The sequence below is a fragment of the Giraffa tippelskirchi genome, chromosome 6, assembly GCF_054371585.1.
Source record: "Giraffa tippelskirchi isolate mGirTip1 chromosome 6, T2T-mGirTip1v1.2.pri, whole genome shotgun sequence".
NCBI classification, from domain to species: domain Eukaryota; kingdom Metazoa; phylum Chordata; class Mammalia; order Artiodactyla; family Giraffidae; genus Giraffa; species Giraffa tippelskirchi.
In genome coordinates, this window is record NC_137280.1 from 131,054,945 (window position 1) to 131,072,949 (window position 18,005).

At 41.9% G+C, this 18,005-nt stretch overlaps 1 protein-coding gene across 8 annotated transcripts in view; it reads right to left on the minus strand.

Moving 5' to 3' along the window:
* PPP2R2B (protein phosphatase 2 regulatory subunit Bbeta) overlaps nucleotides 1-18,005 on the minus strand; it is a 764,919-nt gene that overhangs the window by 460,461 nt on the left and 286,453 nt on the right. For 4 of the 8 annotated variants that reach the window (XM_081505054.1, XM_081505044.1, XM_081505068.1 and 1 more), the window contains exons 1-2: nucleotides 13,663-13,787; nucleotides 12,266-12,307 (exon numbers count right to left, since the gene is read on the minus strand). The exons of the other annotated variants lie outside the window; for them this stretch is intronic. The gene's annotated coding sequence lies outside the window, so the exon portion shown is untranslated. Of the gene's footprint in view, nucleotides 1-12,265; nucleotides 12,308-13,662; nucleotides 13,788-18,005 lie in introns of those variants that run through there. 8 annotated transcript variants of the gene reach the window in all.

Consider the following 18,005-nt stretch of genomic DNA (forward strand, 5'->3'; position numbering starts at 1 on the left):
TGAGTTCTTAATTTGAGTTGTTTAATTTTTTAATTTTCTTAGCTTAAGACTTTCATATATTGCTATGACATGGCCCCAGAATTTACCTTTCTTCTCCCTGCTACCCTTCAACCTCCACCAAGCTATCTTCCTGGTTATCCTGTGGCATCTGCCTGCTGTTTCAAGAAGTGCAACATTGGCTAGATTCTATAGAGCTGTATTGTTCTGAGAAGCTTTCTCTTGTTGTTTGTGTTCCCCTAGAAAAGAACCCATTATGTTGCCTGGGTGAAGTAATTAAATATTGTTTGTGTATCAGATACTTCTCTGACAGCCTTGGAGAGCATCACTGATTCAAAAGTCTATGAGCTTAAAAGAAGGAAGATCAGATTGATGTCAGAGTTTCCACAATGCAAGGCCTTGTCTTTCCTCCAACAGCAAAACAATTACTCATCTACACTTGGGCCAGATGAATTCTGATTGAGTGGGTACCACCCTACATTAATGAGAAGCAGGGTCTCAATGCTGGGCCCTACCCAAATCCCATTATATGTGCTAAATAAGTCATCATTATCTGAAATTCCCTGAGGATGAAAAGGTAGTGGAGGAAGATGGGGGAGAACGTTCAGCATATATGGTTCTATTGCCACAGTTCCTTGATTTTACTGCTATAACTCTGGATGCTCCAATCTCCTGTGCTGGTTCATATGTACCCTATAAATACGGGAGAATTCCAAGAGCTTGTTCTTGGGCCTCCTCCTATTCTCTGTTTTTTATTTTAATGATAACCCAGGCCCATGGCTTTAAATACCACCTCTACATCTAACTCTGTTCTCTTCCTGATATTCTAGACACAGACATCTAATAATGACCTATTTGATGTCCCTGACAGATGTTTAATACATAACTCAAAGTGAATTTGCTTGAAAAAACTGTTTACACAGGTCCTCCTTAACAACCGTTCTAATATAGCAACCCACCAACTACTAACATGCCATTCTGCTCTTATTTTTATCAGTAGGGATCAAAGGTGTTTGATATTTCATTATTTATAATTTATACTCTATTTCATACCACTAGAATATAACTTCCATTAGAACAGAGGTATATCTATTTTGCTTCCTACTGTTTGACCAGTACCCATAACTTATTCTAGAACACAGTAAAATAAACTGAGTGATTATTTGTGGAACAAATGTGAGAAGACTGAACTTTCTTTTCTGAGATGACATTTGGCTGAAGTAGAGTTGGGAGAGATGTGGATGGTTTGAGGTCTCATCCTCATTTTTTGTAAAATGTAAGCCTACATACAAAGTCAGCCGTCATTATGGGGATGACACTCACATCCCTCTATTGACCCCACACTTCCCTGTCCAATCCATTAGCAATCCTATTGATTCTGCCTCCAAAATAATTTACCCAAAACCATTCGCCATCACCTCTGCTGCCTCCTTGTCCAAGCCTCTCCTCTTTTTCCCATCAGCTCTGATAGACTCCCTCTATTCTCTGTGTGCTAGCAAAGTAATGCTCTAAATTCTCCAAGCCAGGCTTCAACAGTACGTGAATCATGAACTTTCAGATATTTAAGCCGGATTTAGAAAAGGCAGAGGAACTAGAGATCAAATTTCCAAAATCTGTTGGATCATCAAAAGGAAGAGTTCCATAAAAACATCTACTTTTGCTTTATTGACTATGCCAAAGCCTTTGACTGTGTGGATCACAACAAACTGTGGAAAATTCTGAAAGAGATGGGAATACCAGATCACCTGACCTGATTCCTGAGAAATCTGTATGCAGGTCAAGAAGCAATAGTTAGAACTGGACATGGAACTACAGACTTTTCCCTAATCAGGAAAGGAGCACATCAAGGCTGTATATTGCCACCCTGCTTATTTAACTTATATGCAGAATACATCGTGCAGAATACTGGACTAAATGAAGCACAAGCTGGAATCAAGATTGCCAGGAGAAATATCAATAACCTCAAATATGCAGGGAGAAGGCAATGGCATCCCACTCCAGTACTCTTGCCTGGAAAATCCCATAGACGGAGGAGCCTGGCAGGCTACAGTCCATGGGGTCGCTGAGAGTCGGACACGACTGAGCGACTTCACTTTCACTTTTCCCTTTCGTGCACTGGAGAAGGAAATGGCAACCCACTCCAATATTCTTGCCTGGAGAATCCCAGGGATGGCGGAGCTTGGTGGGCTGCCGTCTATGGGGTCGCACAGAGTTGGACACGACTGAAGTGACTTAGCAGCAGCAGCAGCAAATATGCAGACAACACCACCCTTATGGCAGAAAGTGAAGAAGAACTAAAGAGCCTCTTGATGAAAGTGAAAGAGGAGAGTGAAAAAGTTGGCTTAAAGCTCAACATTCAGAAAACTAAGATGATAGCATCCGGTCCCATCACTTCATGGCAAATAGATGGGGAAACAATGGAAACAGTGACAGGCTTTATTTTGGGGGGCTCCAAAATCACTGCAGATGGTGACTGCAGCCATGAAATTAAAAGACATTTGCTCCTTGGAAAAAAAGCTATGACCAACCTAGACAGCATACTAAAAAGCAGAGACATTACTTTGCCAACAAAGGTCCATCTAGTCAAAGCTATGGTTTTTCTAGTAGTTATGTATGGATGTGAGAGTTGGACTATAAAGATAGTTGAGCGCCAAAGAATTGATGCTTTTGAACTGTGGTGTTGGATAAGACTCTTGAGAGTCCCTTGGACTGCAAGGAGATCCAACAAGTCCATCCTAAAGGAGATCAGTCCTGAATATTCTTTGGAAGGACTGATGCTGAAGCTGAAACTACAATACTTTAGCCACCTGATGCAAGGAACTGACCCCTTGGAAAAGACTTTGATGCTGGGAAAGATTGAAGGCGATCACCGACTCAATGGACATGAGTTTGAGTAAGCTCCAGGAGTTGGTGATGGACAGGGAAACCGGAGGTGCTGCAGTCCATGGGGTCGCAAAGAGTCAGACACAACTGAGCGACTGAACTGAACTGATTCTCTACACAGAAGCCACAGTGGCATTTAGAAAAACATAAAATACTATGTCCCTGTCCTGTTTTAAACCACCCAAGCTTCATACTACAATTAAATATAAAACCAAATTCCTATCACATCCTTTGAAACCATACAAGGTCTGACCTCTGTCTTCCTTTAGGACTGTGGGCCCCCTAGTTCTCTCTTGCTAACTGAGCTCTGGCCATATTGCCCTGCTTCCTTTTATGTTAACAAAACAAGCCCATTGATGCCTGAGGTCCCTTTTACTTACCCTTTGTCTGAAGGATCTTGTTACCTAGCTTTTGTGTTAATGATGACCTCACACCCTTCAAGTCTGGAGCTTCCCTGAGCATCCCATCTATGGACACATAATTTTTCATTATGACATTATCATGTATTATTTTCTTCACAGTTCTTTTAACCAAATGAAGTTATCTTATTTATTGATGTGTTTTCTTTTGATTATCTTGCTCCCTACCATCTCCCCAGCATCTAAAAATAATATGACACACAATAGATACTCACTACTTTTTGTGGAATACACAGGTGGATGAATGAAATGAAGGGAGAAGCTGTTTCTCACACCATTGTTGCTCTGTAACTGTTTTTTTTTTGTTTGTTTGCTGTTTTTCCCCCCCATACAGAGTGGCTTTTGGGATGTTAGTTCCCCAACCAGGAATTGAATCTGGGCTCCGGCAGTGAAAGCACTAAGCCCTAACCACTAGACTGCCAAGTAATTCCCACCATTGTTGCTCGTTTATTCTTTCTTTACTTAAAAAGAAAAAAATAGAATAAAATTAAAATTCATAATTTTCCCCCTGCCTATAATCTTTCCTTACAGAACCAAAATGATTTAACATATATTAGTATCAATCCACTGGAGAAAGAAATGGCAACCCACTCCAGTTTTCTCATCAGGAGAATCCCCATGAACGGAGGAACCTGGCGGGCTACAGTCCATGGGGTTGCAAAGAGTTGGACACAACTAAGCGACTTTACTTTCACTTTCCAGTCTCTTATTCATGCCAGACAATATGCTCAATTACCTCATTTATTTATTACACCAATCTTCTGCATTAGATCCCGTTATATAGTCCATACTTTATAACTCTGAAGTTTGTGATATTTCAGTTATTTTCTCATGGCCACAAAGCTAACCAATATTCCATTTTACTTTCTCAAGTAAACCTCAGGAACCAACGAATCACGTAGGATAAGGAGGAATTTGCATCACTTTGACTCGCTGAGCCCAAGAATCCTTTTGTTTATCAGTGATAGTAGGATAGAGAGAGTGAGAAATTTGTACCATGGTGACCAAATAAAACTTTGATAGCAAACTCTGAACTCAGCTAATTTAGCATTTTCCCCAGAAGGAAGGACAAACTAAAATCAGATCAATGACTGAATTTCTTCCTCTTCTATTAGAACAACTGTCTAATTAGTGGACTCTCAAGGTTTTGAGTTCAAGAAAATCAGAAAGGCTGACTTTGCTCAGTCAATTAATCTTGAGGCTTAGCTTGGCCAGTTTATTCTGTTACCCAGAAGCAAAATTACATGCAACATAGAACTGCATTTAAATACCACCAAGAAGTGTACAGTTTGAAGTAGAAGAGACTATGAAGAGAGAAAAATGGTTGAGGAAAATCTTAGGATGATAGGAGACCACAGGGACCCAGAGCCTGTCTCTATGCAACCTCAAATGTCTTGGTGAAAACTAATGGAAAAGGAGAGTTTAGATGTCTAGATAATTGGCTAAAATTTTAATTAATTTTCTATCTGGTCATTTGACATCATGAAGGTAGAATAGTTTTAAAGCACTTAGCGTGTGATTTTTTAAAAAATTATTTTAAATAAGTGTTTTTTAAAATTGTTGCTTCTATTCAACAAACTTTCTTAGAATTTTAATTTTCTATATTAACATCTTGGGGTATAAAATGTGGTTATCTTTTTGTATATGGATAATCAGCCTTGATGTGAAATCCATTAAATATAGTCACACAATCATATTGTTAGGAAGGCTGTTTTTCAAATCAGTAACAGTTCATTGGTGGCTTCCTTTGTGTCTAGATCAGCCAGTGGTGGGGGTGCAAAATATTAAAGAGATACTTAGCAGATATTATTAAGCAACTTAAATGTGTCAGGAATTTTGCTAAGCACTTTCTGTGAATTAGCCTATTTAATTTTATATCAAGTCTTTGAGAAAGATATTATTATAAACATAGCTTTACAGATGAGCAAACTATATGTTTGTGAGGTTAGCATGCAGTAGGTTCACGTGAACCCAGACAGTCCAACCTGAGAGTCCAAACATACTCAGATGCAACTCTTCAAAGAATCTACAGCTTTTTTGGGGGAAAATATACTTGTATGAATGAAACAGTTAAATCACAACAAAAGGAGCTGTGGAATCAACGGTCTATGAATGAGGCGAAACCACAGGCTCACCACAGTGTTAATAGCAGGTGAGAGGGAGGTTGGGATAACAGAGACACATTACTGTATATATGGTAGATAACCAACAAGGACTTACTGTATAACACAAGGAACTCTACTCAATACTTTGTGATAACCTATAAGGGAAAAGAACCTGAAAAAGAATATATATATTCATATATATGTATACACACACACATATATACATATGGTGACTCAGACGGTAAAGAACATGCCTGCATTGCAGGAGGATTCAGTCCCTGAGTTGGGAAGATCCTCTGGAGGAGGGCATAGCAACCCACTCGAGTATTCTTGTCTGGAGAATCCCATGGACAGAGGAGCCTGTCAGGCTACAGTCCATGAAGTCACAAAGAGTTGGACACAACTGAGCGACTAAGCACGCGCACACACACACACACATACAATTAATATTTATATATATTTATATATCCATACATATATATAGAGAGATATAACTGAAACACTGTTATACACCTGAAACTAACATGAGATGGCAAGTCAAACTATACTTCAATAAAAAGAAAAAAAAGCAGACAAGACTCAAGACAGAGTGACTCCTGACATCATGATCTAAGGGAAACTGAGCTCCAAGTCAGTAACCTGAGGATAGAAAGTAAGTAAGATGGGGTCTTACCCTTGACTTGGAGATTATATCTATGGACTTGGATTCTCTGCCAACAAACAGCAAATTCTCTGAGATTTCTTTGTGCAATATTTGCCTTTGCCTCTTTGCTAAAAGAAAGTTTTCCTCTGCACAATCCAGTTTGCCTTACCAACAGGCAGCTGGCAAATCGAGGGTGTGATATTACATGCTGTAAAGAGGTATTCAGACTGGCAAATGCTTATGCTCTTGTGCCACTTTGAATTTTATTTCTAGTTCCTCAGGATGGGTTTTTGGTGCTGATGAGCATTTCATACTGGGTAGCGTGTATTTGCACGTGTGTGTAGGGTGAGAGAGGAACTGTGGAGTGCCATGGGGAAATGTACACGTGTGCCATCTGGAGACAGCCCTGAAAACAACCAGTCCCCCAGGAGCGATGTGAAGAGGGATGAGTCAGGCCAAGAATAGCATTTCCTGACTGCCCACTCACTGGTACATTGCCAGAAGGTTTTATTTTCTTCTCTAGGTTCTAATCTTCAATTTCATATGAAAGGATGATATTGCCAAATCTGGTGATAAGATGCTTTTTATAATAACTAGTTTGATTAATTACAAGACTCTGACTTCCTGAGGGCAGGGACCATGTCTTTTCTATTCACTGTTGTGTACCAACATCCTGGCATGAAGTCAGGACCTAATAAGTATTTGTTGCATGAATAAATGAATAATAAATGAATGTAATATTTTGATTTTATTGATCAGATCCTCCCTGTGAATCATTGCTCTCCTGGGTCACTGAGAAGCTGGCAGCTCTGACTGCATGAAATACAGTAGATGTTTTCAGAGGCAAGGGTCCTCGACCCATTAGCAACCCTAGTATTTTTTCTAGGCGTAAGTAGATACCAAGCTGTTACTGAGCTCTACCGTTGTAACATTGTTAGAGGAACGGGGGATAGTAACTGAACAAAGCAAACAAGTCTTAGTTCTCTTAGAGGTTCTCTTCTTGTAGGTTAAGCATAATAATAAAACCATGGATAATTGACCGGTGGTAATAAATGCTATGAAAAAGCATGGAAAGGAGAAAAAGAATTATGGACAAATACTATTGATATACAGTAGTCCCAACTATCTCCCCTGAGGAAAACATGGTCCAGGACCTAGAATCAACTTAATGAGGTGGTCATGAGGTCCACCTCTAGGAAGTTACACTGAAAACTATTCAAGAATAGCAATGGTGCCCAAGTCTTTTTTCTCTAATTTTTAAAATTAAGCTTTAACTTTGAGATAGTGGTAGATTTATACATAGTTGGAAGAAGCAGACTCACAAATATAAAAAACAAACTAATGATTACCAAAGGTGGGGAGAGAGATGGGAGGAGGGGTAATTAAATTGTGCTGTGCTTAGTCGCTCAGTCGTGTCTGACTTTTTGCAATCCCATGGGTTGTAGGTTTCCTAACAGGCTCCTCTATCCATGGGGATTCTCCAGGCAAGAATGCTGGAGTGGGTTGCCATGCCCTCCTCTAGGGCATCTGCCCAACCCAGGTCTCCTGCATTGCAGGGAGATTCTTTACCATCTGAGCCAAATTAGGGGCATGGAATTAGGAAACACAAACTGCTATGTATAAAATGCTTCACAGGTGGCTCAGTGGTAAAGAATCCGCCTGCCAGTGCAAGAGACGCAGGTTCAATTCCTGGATCAGGAAGATACCCTGGAGGAGGAACCCATGGCAACCCACCCTAGCACTCTTGCCTGAAAAATCCCATGGACAGAGGACCCTGGCAGGCTATAGTCCATGGGGTTGCAAAGAGTCGGACATGACTTATCAACTTAACAGCAACAACATGTATAAATAGATGAACAACAAGGATGTGTTGTATAGCACAGGGAAATATAGCCGTTATCTTGTAACAACTGGTTTTCATCATTTAATAGCTAATTATTTTCATAAACGTGAGGTATTTCAAAGAACCATAAGATTAAGTACTAAATATATATATTTTGAAGAAATTAAACATAGAGCTTTGCGTTTACCCAGTTCCATAATGGTGCCCAAGTCTTCAAGATTTGGGGAAATTATTTTCCACTTGATTGTTCAGAAATCTATTCAATGAGTGATTGGTAGGATAAAAAGAATGGCAAAAGTGATCAAGAAAATGAACTCCTAGAGAAAAGAATGGAGGGTTTACCATAGCTAACATACTTTGAGCACTTGCCCTGTGTTGGTAAGCACTGTATATTCATTACCTTAATTTATTACCAAAAGATTCCCATGTAACAGGCACTATTCTTATCACCTTTTGATGGCAAACAAGGCACAGAAAGATTAAGCAAGCTTCCAGAAGTCTCTCAGCTAGTGGATGGAAAAATCTAGCAGTGGATCCAGGTAGTCTGACTCTAAGGGTAAATTATTCAGTTACTCCATTGTAGAATTTAAGCACATTGTCTCTAGAATCCAAGGCTTTTAAACTATTAGTATACTCTGCTTCTTTGAAGTGTATAATGAATTATAGGGCTTAAACATATGAGATTATTTTTAAACAAAGCTATCAAGTCTACTACAAAAGGATACAGTATTCCAGCAAGACTGTCAATTTATTTCAGCCTCCCAGTCTTTGTATTTGTAGGTACCTCTACCTAGAAAGCTCTTCCCTGGGCTCTTTGCATGGCTGGCTCTTTCTTATTAGACAAGCCTCAGCTCAAACGTATTTCTTCCTGTCCACCCTATGCCTAGCAGGCCACCATTCTTGAGTCACTCGCTATTCTATTTATTTTTAATTTCTTCGGATCACTGTTTGAAAGTTCCTGGTTATTGATGTCTACTTGTGGTCATCTTTTTCCCCAACCAGACTGTAAGCACCACAAGGTTAGGGGTAGCAGCTGCTTTGCTTCCTTCCGGGAATTTCCTTAGAGCCAGAACCCTGCCTGGTCCCTCACAGAGGCTTTAAAAACATATGAATGAATTGACGCTCTCCCTGGGATCTGCAGCCTCAGCTCCCAGAGGGCATCACTTTTATGGAAGAGCATGCTGCTGACAGCACCTGCCCACCATTCTGGGTACCAGGTGGGGAAGGAGAGGTGTTTTCAGAGGCCTGAGAAATACTGGCCAATAAGGACCCAAAAGGAGTTGTGAATGCCCTGGAGGCTGCCAAGGCCACCAGGTATGAAAATTATTCGCCAGAAGACCAATTTGGAGGATATTTCTCTAGTTAGATAACATGCAAGGTCATCATCTTAAACGTTACCTGAATCTCCTTATTTTGGACTTGTTTTGCTTTGGCTCCCTTCTTACTTGAGATCAAATGGTCGTGATAGTTTATCACCTGTCTCCTCTACAGAACTTAAGGCCGTGAGAGCAGGGCTCTAACTATCTTTGTACTCCTAGATGTTCAATGTCTAGGGCTTCTCCAGTGGCTCGGTGGTCAAGGATCTGCCTGCCAATGCAGGAGCCACAGGAGATTCGAGTTCGATCCCTGGGTTGGGAAGATCTCCTGGAGGAGGAAAAGACAACTCACTCCAGTATTCTTGCCTGGGAAATCCCATTGTCAGAGGAGACTGGTGTCCATGGAGTCACAAAGAATCAGACATGACTGAGTGACTGGAAACACACACATTCAGTGTCTAGAACCATGACAAACATATTGCAGGTGCACAAGAAACATTTAATAAAAGGACCAATAAATAAGCAAACACTTGGTTGTGTCTGTAGGGAAAAGCAGGTGGAATACCACGATGGAGCCAATGTTTAGAGTCCCTGATAAGTCCCAGGCACTGTTCCTGGAATGTAACTTACTTCAGTTATATGTCTGTTAAGTTAGAAGCTTTTGGAGCCCACCTTTTCAGTTCAGTTCAGTCACTCAGTCATGTCCAACTCTTTGCGACCCCATGGACTGCAGCACGCCAGGCTTTTCTGTCCATCGCCAACTCCTGGAGTTTACCCAAACTCATGTCCATTGAGTTGGTGATGCCATCCAACCATCTCATCCCCTTCTCCTCCCACCTTCAATCTTTCCTAGCATCAGGATCTTTTCATATGAGTCAGTTCTTCACATCAGGTGGCCAAAGTATTGGAGTTTCAGCTTTAACATCAGTCATTCCAATAAACACGCTCAGGACTGATCTCCTTTAGGATGGACTGGTTGGATATCCTTGCAGGCCAAGGGACTCTCAAGAGACTTCTCCAACACCACAGTTCAAACATCAATTCTTCGGCACTCAGCTTTCTTTATAGTCCAACTCTCACATCCATACATGACTACTGGAAAAACCATAGCCTTGAGTAGACGGACCTTTGTTGTCAAAGTAATGTCTCTGCTTTTTAATATGCTATCTAGGTTGGTCATAACTTTCCTTCCAAGGAGTAAGCATCTTTTAACTTCATGGCTGCAGTCACCATCCAGAGTGATTTTGGAGCCCCCCAAAATAAAGTCTGTCACTGTTTCCACTGTTTCCCCATCTTTTTGCCATGAAGTGATGGGACCGGATGCCATGATCTTAGTTTTCTGAATGTTGAGCTTTAAGCCAACTTTTTCACCCTTCTCTTTCACTTTTATCAAGAGGCTCTTTAGTTCTTCTTCACTTTCTGCCATAAGGGTGGTGTCATCTGCATATCTGAGGTTATTGATATTTATCCTGGCAATCTTGATTCCAGCTTGTGCTTCACCCAGCCCAGCATTTCGCATGATGTACTCTGAATATAAGTTAAATAAGTAGGGTGACAATATTCAGCCTTGACGTACTCCTTTTCCTATTTGGAACCAGTCTGTTGTTCTATGTCCAGTTCTAACTGTTGCTTCCTGACCTGCATACAGGTTTCTCAAGAAGCAGGTCAGGTGGTCTGGTATTCCCATATCTTGAAGAATTTTCCACAGTTTGTTGTGATCCACACAGTCAACCTTTCAAGGAGTTAAACATATAGAGTGGAAGATGCCTTTTTTCTTTCACATATCAAAACCACGTCTGGCTAGGGAAGTGGTTCTTTAAATGAAAGTTGGATATCCCTGGACCTTCAAAGTTTAATCAGTTCATGAGGTCTGAACGAACATCTGATGTGTGCATGTGCTCCATCATGTCCGACTCTCCGTGATCCCAAGGACTGCAGTCTGCCAGGCTCCTCCGTTCGTGGAATTTTCCAGGCAAGAATACTGGAGCAGGTTGCCATTTCTTACTCCAGGGAATATTCCTGACTCAGGGATGGAAACTGAGTCTCTTGCGTCTTCTGCATTAACCTGAGGATTCTTTACAACTGTGCCACCTGGGAAGCCTGATATCTGATAGTGCTGTATCAAAAAAATAATAATTTTGTGTGATGCCCAGAGCATGTCTGAGGATCAATAGAAAATTATAACTAAAGCCTTGGCCAGTGCTTCACCCAGAGGATCGTTTCCATTTATCATCGCACTTTGACTTGATCTGAATTGGAGCCAAAAATACAATTTCCAAACAGAAGACTGGAAATGAGTGCAAATGAAGTGAATTTGAAGGAGGCTGTTCCCAGCATGCACAGCAAGCTTCACCTTAGGCAGTTAGACGGAAGAGAAAAATGCAAGTTGGCGCAGTGGCACATCTGAGATTGGAGCAGGAGATGTTGGAGGAGAATTTTGTTTGGCCAATATCTGACTACCCCATAGCTCCAGCCCTGAGCTCTACCCCGTCAGGTTCAGCCCATCGCTTAGCGGCACTGGAGAGGTGCGATTATGGAGAAACCCGTGTTCTATACTCTGGTCCAAGCTACGTTATTAGGTACCCAAAGCGGGGAAGATAGCACTTACAAGAAAATTCCTGAAAGTTTAATACCAGATAGTAGTCTTTTCAGCTGATTCTATGTAGGCTGCTGCTGCTGCTAAGTCGCTTCAGTCGTGTCCGATTCCGTGCGACCCCATAGACGGCAGCCCACCAGGCTCCGCCGTCCCTGGGATTTTCCAGGCAAGAACATTGGAGTGGGTTGCCATTTCCTTCTCCATTGCATGAAAGGGAAAAGTGAAAGTGAAGTCGCTCAGTCGTGTCTGACTCTTAGCGACCCCATGGACTGCAGCCCTACCAGGCTCCTCCGTCCATGGGATTTTCCAGGCAAGAGTACTAGAGTGGGGTGCCATTGCCTTCTCCAGATTCTGTGTATATATAGGGCCAATTTCAAAGAAAAATAAGCTTCCTTTTATAAAAAAAAAAAACTGTAAAATAATAATATTGTTACACATATCTCACTCAGTTATTTAAAATTACCTCAAAACTGGTTCTCTCTTGACGGCTTATCAGGACCCAAACCTGCCGTGGGAAAGGAAGTAAAGTCTTTACATGGTATCCTGGAGGGCTTTCCCTGCCTCTCTTCCACACAGAGTCTCTACTCAGGCCAAGCCTATCATTCTAATGTATCCACGGGATTGTCAGGAACTGTCAAACCAATTTCAAAGGAGTACTGAGACCAAAACACTGCAGTGAAACCACAGGCTGGCTTTCAGCCCCAGCTGTGGGAATCTGCCTGCAATGTGATTGATCCCTGGGTCTGGAAGATCCCCTGGAGAAGGAAAAGGCTACTCACTCCAGCATTCTGGCCTGGAGAATTCCATGGACTGTATAGTCCATGGGGTCACAAAGAGTTGGACATGACTGAGCAACTTTCTCTCTTCTCTCTGTGATACTAATTGTTGTTGCTGTTTAGTTGCTAAGTCATGTCCAACTCTTTGCAACCCCATGGACTATAGCCTGCCAGGCTCCTCTGTCCATGGGATCTCCCAGGCCAGGATACTGGAATGGGTTGCTGTTTCCTACTCCAGGGGATATTACCGACCCAGGGACCGAACCTGCGTCTCCTGCATTGGCAGGCGGATTCTTTACTGCTGAGCCACCCAGGAAGCCCCTGACACTAATTAGCTGTGTGCTTTTGGACAGTTCACTTCATCTCTCTGCATGGTGGAGGGCGGGGCTCTGAACATGGTTGCCTGTCTCTTCCAGCTCTGGCTATGCATCTGGTTTGGTGCAAATTGTCAGGACCAAGGTGATGCCCTGCCCCACTCACAGGCTGCAGCAGCCATTCAGAAAAATACCCTGTGTTCAGGCAGGGGAGGAAATGAGTGTTAACCCTTTGCTTCTAAGTTCACCCATCTTTGGCAGGTCTGCAGTCATGCCATCTCCCAACTGAGATTTAGAATCAGGGTGTTTACAAATGGGTTCACCTAACCCCGTTCCCTTGAGCAGCATTGCTCTCTGACGCTACTTCTACAGTTTCCACATAGTGGCCTAGATACGGAGGGAGGGAGGAAGGAAACCATGCAACATTTAGTAGTGTTGTTTTTATTTTCTTTACTCTCTGTTAACCTAGGACAGTGCCTCTTGAAATATTGCACTTGAAGTTCCTTCCTCAACAGATGCTGGAGTGCAGCTTAAAAATGGAAGTTCTTGGGCTCCACTCTAGCTTCACTGATTCAGAATTTCAGCAGAGAGTGTGGGAACCCCCAAATCTGCATTTTAAACTAAGCACTCTAGTTAATCTTATGTGGGCTAGCCTTTGGGGTCCACCATCCTAGGTGAAGGAAGGCAAACATAACACGGACTCCACTTGCCTACTCTTGCTGCCAACCATGAAGATTCACCATCTGTTTTTCCACCATCATTTATCTCACCTACTATGTGCCAAGTATGGGCTTCTCAGGTGACTTAGTGGTAAAGAATCCACCTGCCAGTGCAGGAGACTCGGGTTGCTGTTTCCTGGAGAAGGAAACAGCAACCCACTTCAGTATTCTTGGCTGGAGAATTCCATGGACAGAGGAGCCTGGTGGGCTACAGTCCATGAGGTCACAAAGAGCTGCACCTGACTTAGTGACCTAGGCACACATGCACGTTCTATGTACCAGGTACAGTGGGGAGCAAAGGCTCAAAGTACCTGCTCTCTCACAGAGTTTATGGTCTAGCGAGGGGAAACAAGGCTAAACAAGTGCAAACATCTAACATGTGAAGCAGTGAGAAAATGCGTGATGTAAAACCAAGGTTAAGTGCTAGGGAGGTGTGTCCTTTCAGAGAAGGTAGGCAGGAAGGCCTAGTTAAAGGATGACATCTGTACAAAGCCTTAAAAGAAGTGAGAGAAAGGATTGTAGGGTTGGGAGAACATTCCAGTAAGAGGGAATGATGATCTTGAACTTGTAGAGGGGAATGCAAAACATTTTTGTGCACATGTAGAATTGTCTTGATGGTTCTAAGAAATATATTTCAGTGCTACTTAAAGATGGAGGCATGGTCAGCACTGTCCTGAAGTTGAATGGCCTACTTGGGCAGAAAGCTAGTTCTTCACCACTATCTTACCAGGAATTTTGTAAGGTGGTTCATGGACCCTGCAAAAGTCCCTGAATCAGAGGTCTTCTCCCAAATGAAAATTCTATAACTTTTTTCTGTGGGATGGAAACAGGGGGCCTAAAGGCCTGGGCTCATGGGTTGGATTTGCTTTCCTTTCTCAGTAGGTTTTTTTTTTGGTTGGGGGTGGTCTATCTAACTTGTGTTGCCTTTAGTCAGGGCTGGAACATACTGTACACACAACATGATGCCAATATCATGTCTTTCTGGTAATTGCTACCTGCTTAGCTCCTGCAGGATGTTTGGCGCTCCCATTGCATGCTTAGACATTCAATCTGGGTTATAGGTCTGTGAGAGGATGAGTTTATAATTAAGGTAGGACGTGGCTTCCTCACCTTTGCTCCTAAAAGAGTGACCTTTGGCAAGCAGTCCCCTGAGAGGGCCACCTTGTTGTTTATAAATAAAGATACACAGCTGAGCATATATACATTCTCTCCAGAGGCTTGGATGTAGCAGCTATTTCTTGTCGAACAAACATGATATGACAACATTCTTAATCGTTTTATCCTAAGATGGCCTTTCTCTTCTTTCTAAATATCGCGCTTTGCAAGTGCTGTAGCTGGAAGAGTCAACATACTCTATCTTTCAATGCTTAGAGTGTTTATTGCCTCTTCGAAACACAGCCTGGTGTGTTCCTGCCATTGCTCATCTAGAATAACAATTTCCTTGTGTGAATGTCAAGACAATGGCCAGGTTTCTGTGTTTGTAAGACCGTTTTAATAATACACAAATGCACCTTGACAAGTTTGGGGAGTACAAAGAACTATCTATTAATACAAGTCTACTGCACTGCAACAATAAGGACTGCTTCTAGGAAAGCAACCACACATCTGAGCGGCGAACTCTTTAAAATATGTCCAGTCTCTCTTAGCCTCTCTACTATATTTTCACAGCAGTCAGAAGAGTCTTTCATGCTACAGATACAGTCAGGCTTCTTTCCCCAAGTTCATATACTTTCATAATTTCCAGTTGGTCTTTGGATCAAGACCAGTTCCATCATCCACACCACAGAGACACACAGGGTCATAGCATTCATAGCCTCAATCTCCTCCAAACTCCTTCTTGGCCTCTGTGTTCCAGCCTCACTGGCCTTCCTTCAGGACCTCACATCCACCATGACCCTCTGGTGACAAAATCTTTCATGGACGATTCTCTCTCTTATCCTGCCTCCTTAAATTTTACTCATTCATCAGATCTCAGTTCTGACACTTCTCCAAGGAAAGTATCCTAATTGCCCTGTGCATTACAAACCCCTCTGAGGCCTTGTCCTAATTCCATGTCCTCTCCATTGCAGTGTTTGCCACAATTTATGTTCATTTGATTAGTTTTTCTTCCAACCGGGTTTGAACCATACCTATTTTTACCACCAGGGAACCCACTGCCTAGCTGATATTTGACATTAATAGAGATATTCTTTGTATTTTTAAAATAAGTGAATAAATACATTAATAACTTCTCTTGCAAGGAGGTTCCCTGACTAATGAGTTTGCTCCAAACATATTCAGGTAAGTGACGTTTCCATGTATAGGATTCAGATAGGGCTTTCATGCACATCTTTGAATTAATTTGCCTCCTCTTTGCTTTTCTTACTGACTGGGCTGTTATAGACACTTGCAAAGGCAAAGCCCTTGGCTATCTCGGCCCATCTCTCCTCCCAGCTCAGTCTGCCAGTGAAGAAACAATGATTCAGAAAACTAATGGGCCAGACTCTCTAATAACAATGATGATTTCACCACCGTTGATTTCTCTATTAGATTTCTAAAACTGAGTCAAAATGTAGGCACTGCCTTGGGGCACAAGTACCAGAGACAAATAATGAATTCAGAAACACAAACCAGAACAACACTGACCAATGTATATTACAGGCAAGCACCAGGAAAGGTGATGGAGGTTGAAAGAATCAAAGAAAGAAAAAAAATGGAAGCTTTTTTGATGGGAGTGGGATGAAATGCAAGGAATTCAGGATCTGCAACCAGACTCACTGGTGAGACCTGGACAAACATTCCATCACAGCAAGCACAGAGACAGTATATTAACTGGCAACCAGGCACATGCCATTCAATGTCTTTAATCCTTACAATAAACCTGAAAAGGAGGCATTATTTACTTTCATTTCACCACAGAGAAAACAGACACTTAGAGTATACAAAACTTGAAGTCATGTTTGGAACTCTGGTTTATCAGACTCCAAAGCCAAAGTCTTTCCAACTAAATATTGGGTTGGCCAGAAAGTCTCTGAATTTTTCTATAAGCTGTCATGGAAAAACCTGAACACAAATTGTTTGGTCAACTCAATATTTCATCTCATCAGTCCCCCATCAGTATCTTCACCTGCAAGTGTGGATACAACCAGGCAGGATTATCTCCAGGTGATAGTAATACATGCAGAGTAGCTGGAGCCCTATTGGCTTCTACTTAAACATTATTTTCTATCCTTCCTATTTCTTACCCCCTGTTGAATTCCTTATGGATTTTTATTAGAAATTCCTAAAATAGGGTTACCACTCCCAGAAAAATGATTTAATATATTCAAAGATTCAAGACAAGTACTTCACAAAGCACCTCTCAATTTCACACCAACACCACCAAGTTTTACTGATGCTATATCATTGTTTGACGAGGTACAGCAGGATTAGCCATTTCCCCAATTTCAGAAGAGAACTTGAACCCAGTCCAGACTGCTGGGCTGGAATATTTTCCACCACCACATCATGTCAAAACGCACAGGACAGGAATTGATTTCCAGGGACTTCCCTAATATGCATCACATTAATAAAAACAACAGCTAACTCTTCATTTGCACCTGAAACCACAGTACATTCATACTTTGTATGAATGATGACATTTGCTGAACAAATACACATTTGGTATGTGCATCATTTTTATCCCCCTTTTTATAGATAACAAAACTTGAGTGATTTTCTCTATATTAGGTAGATAGTTTAGCCAGTACTTGAATAAAACATCAGGAAGGAAATTCATAGCCTCTGTGAAGCAGACAAATGCACAGTAGAGGTTCACTGAATGTTTAAGAGGACAGCACTGACCTTGAATCTTTCCAGGACAGCCACTTCTCTGCCAGACATCTTGACCAAAAGCAACCTCTTGTCAGCGGCAAGAGGTTGACAGCAACCTCTGTCATTTCAAAGGAATCCACAACTGATCAATCGCTCTCTCCCAGAGCTCTTCCCTGGAGCTCTGAAGATATTCGTCAGTCATGGCTGCCGCTTATCACAGACTCAGTTTCTAGCCTCTGATTACTCCTAGGATTCACCTGAGGGATCTTAAAAACCAGGATTCCTGGGACCAATTTCCATGGAGAATGGGGCGGAGACAGCCCTGTGCCTTTCCACAGCTGAGTCTCATACACGGCCAGGGTTAAAACATACTGTTAGAGCTGAGTGCCCGTGCCTTTCTCTCTCCTGGTAGACCATAGTTTCTTAAAAGAGGAATGAATCTTTTCTATCTTTTCAGTTTCCATGTGCTGATAACAATGCCTGAATATTGTAGGCAGTAGTAGTGGGCAGCTAAGAGCCTGGACGCTGGAGTCAGGCAGTTTGGATATGAACCCTCATCTACCACATATTAGCTGTGTGGTTTTGAGTAAGTACTACTATAC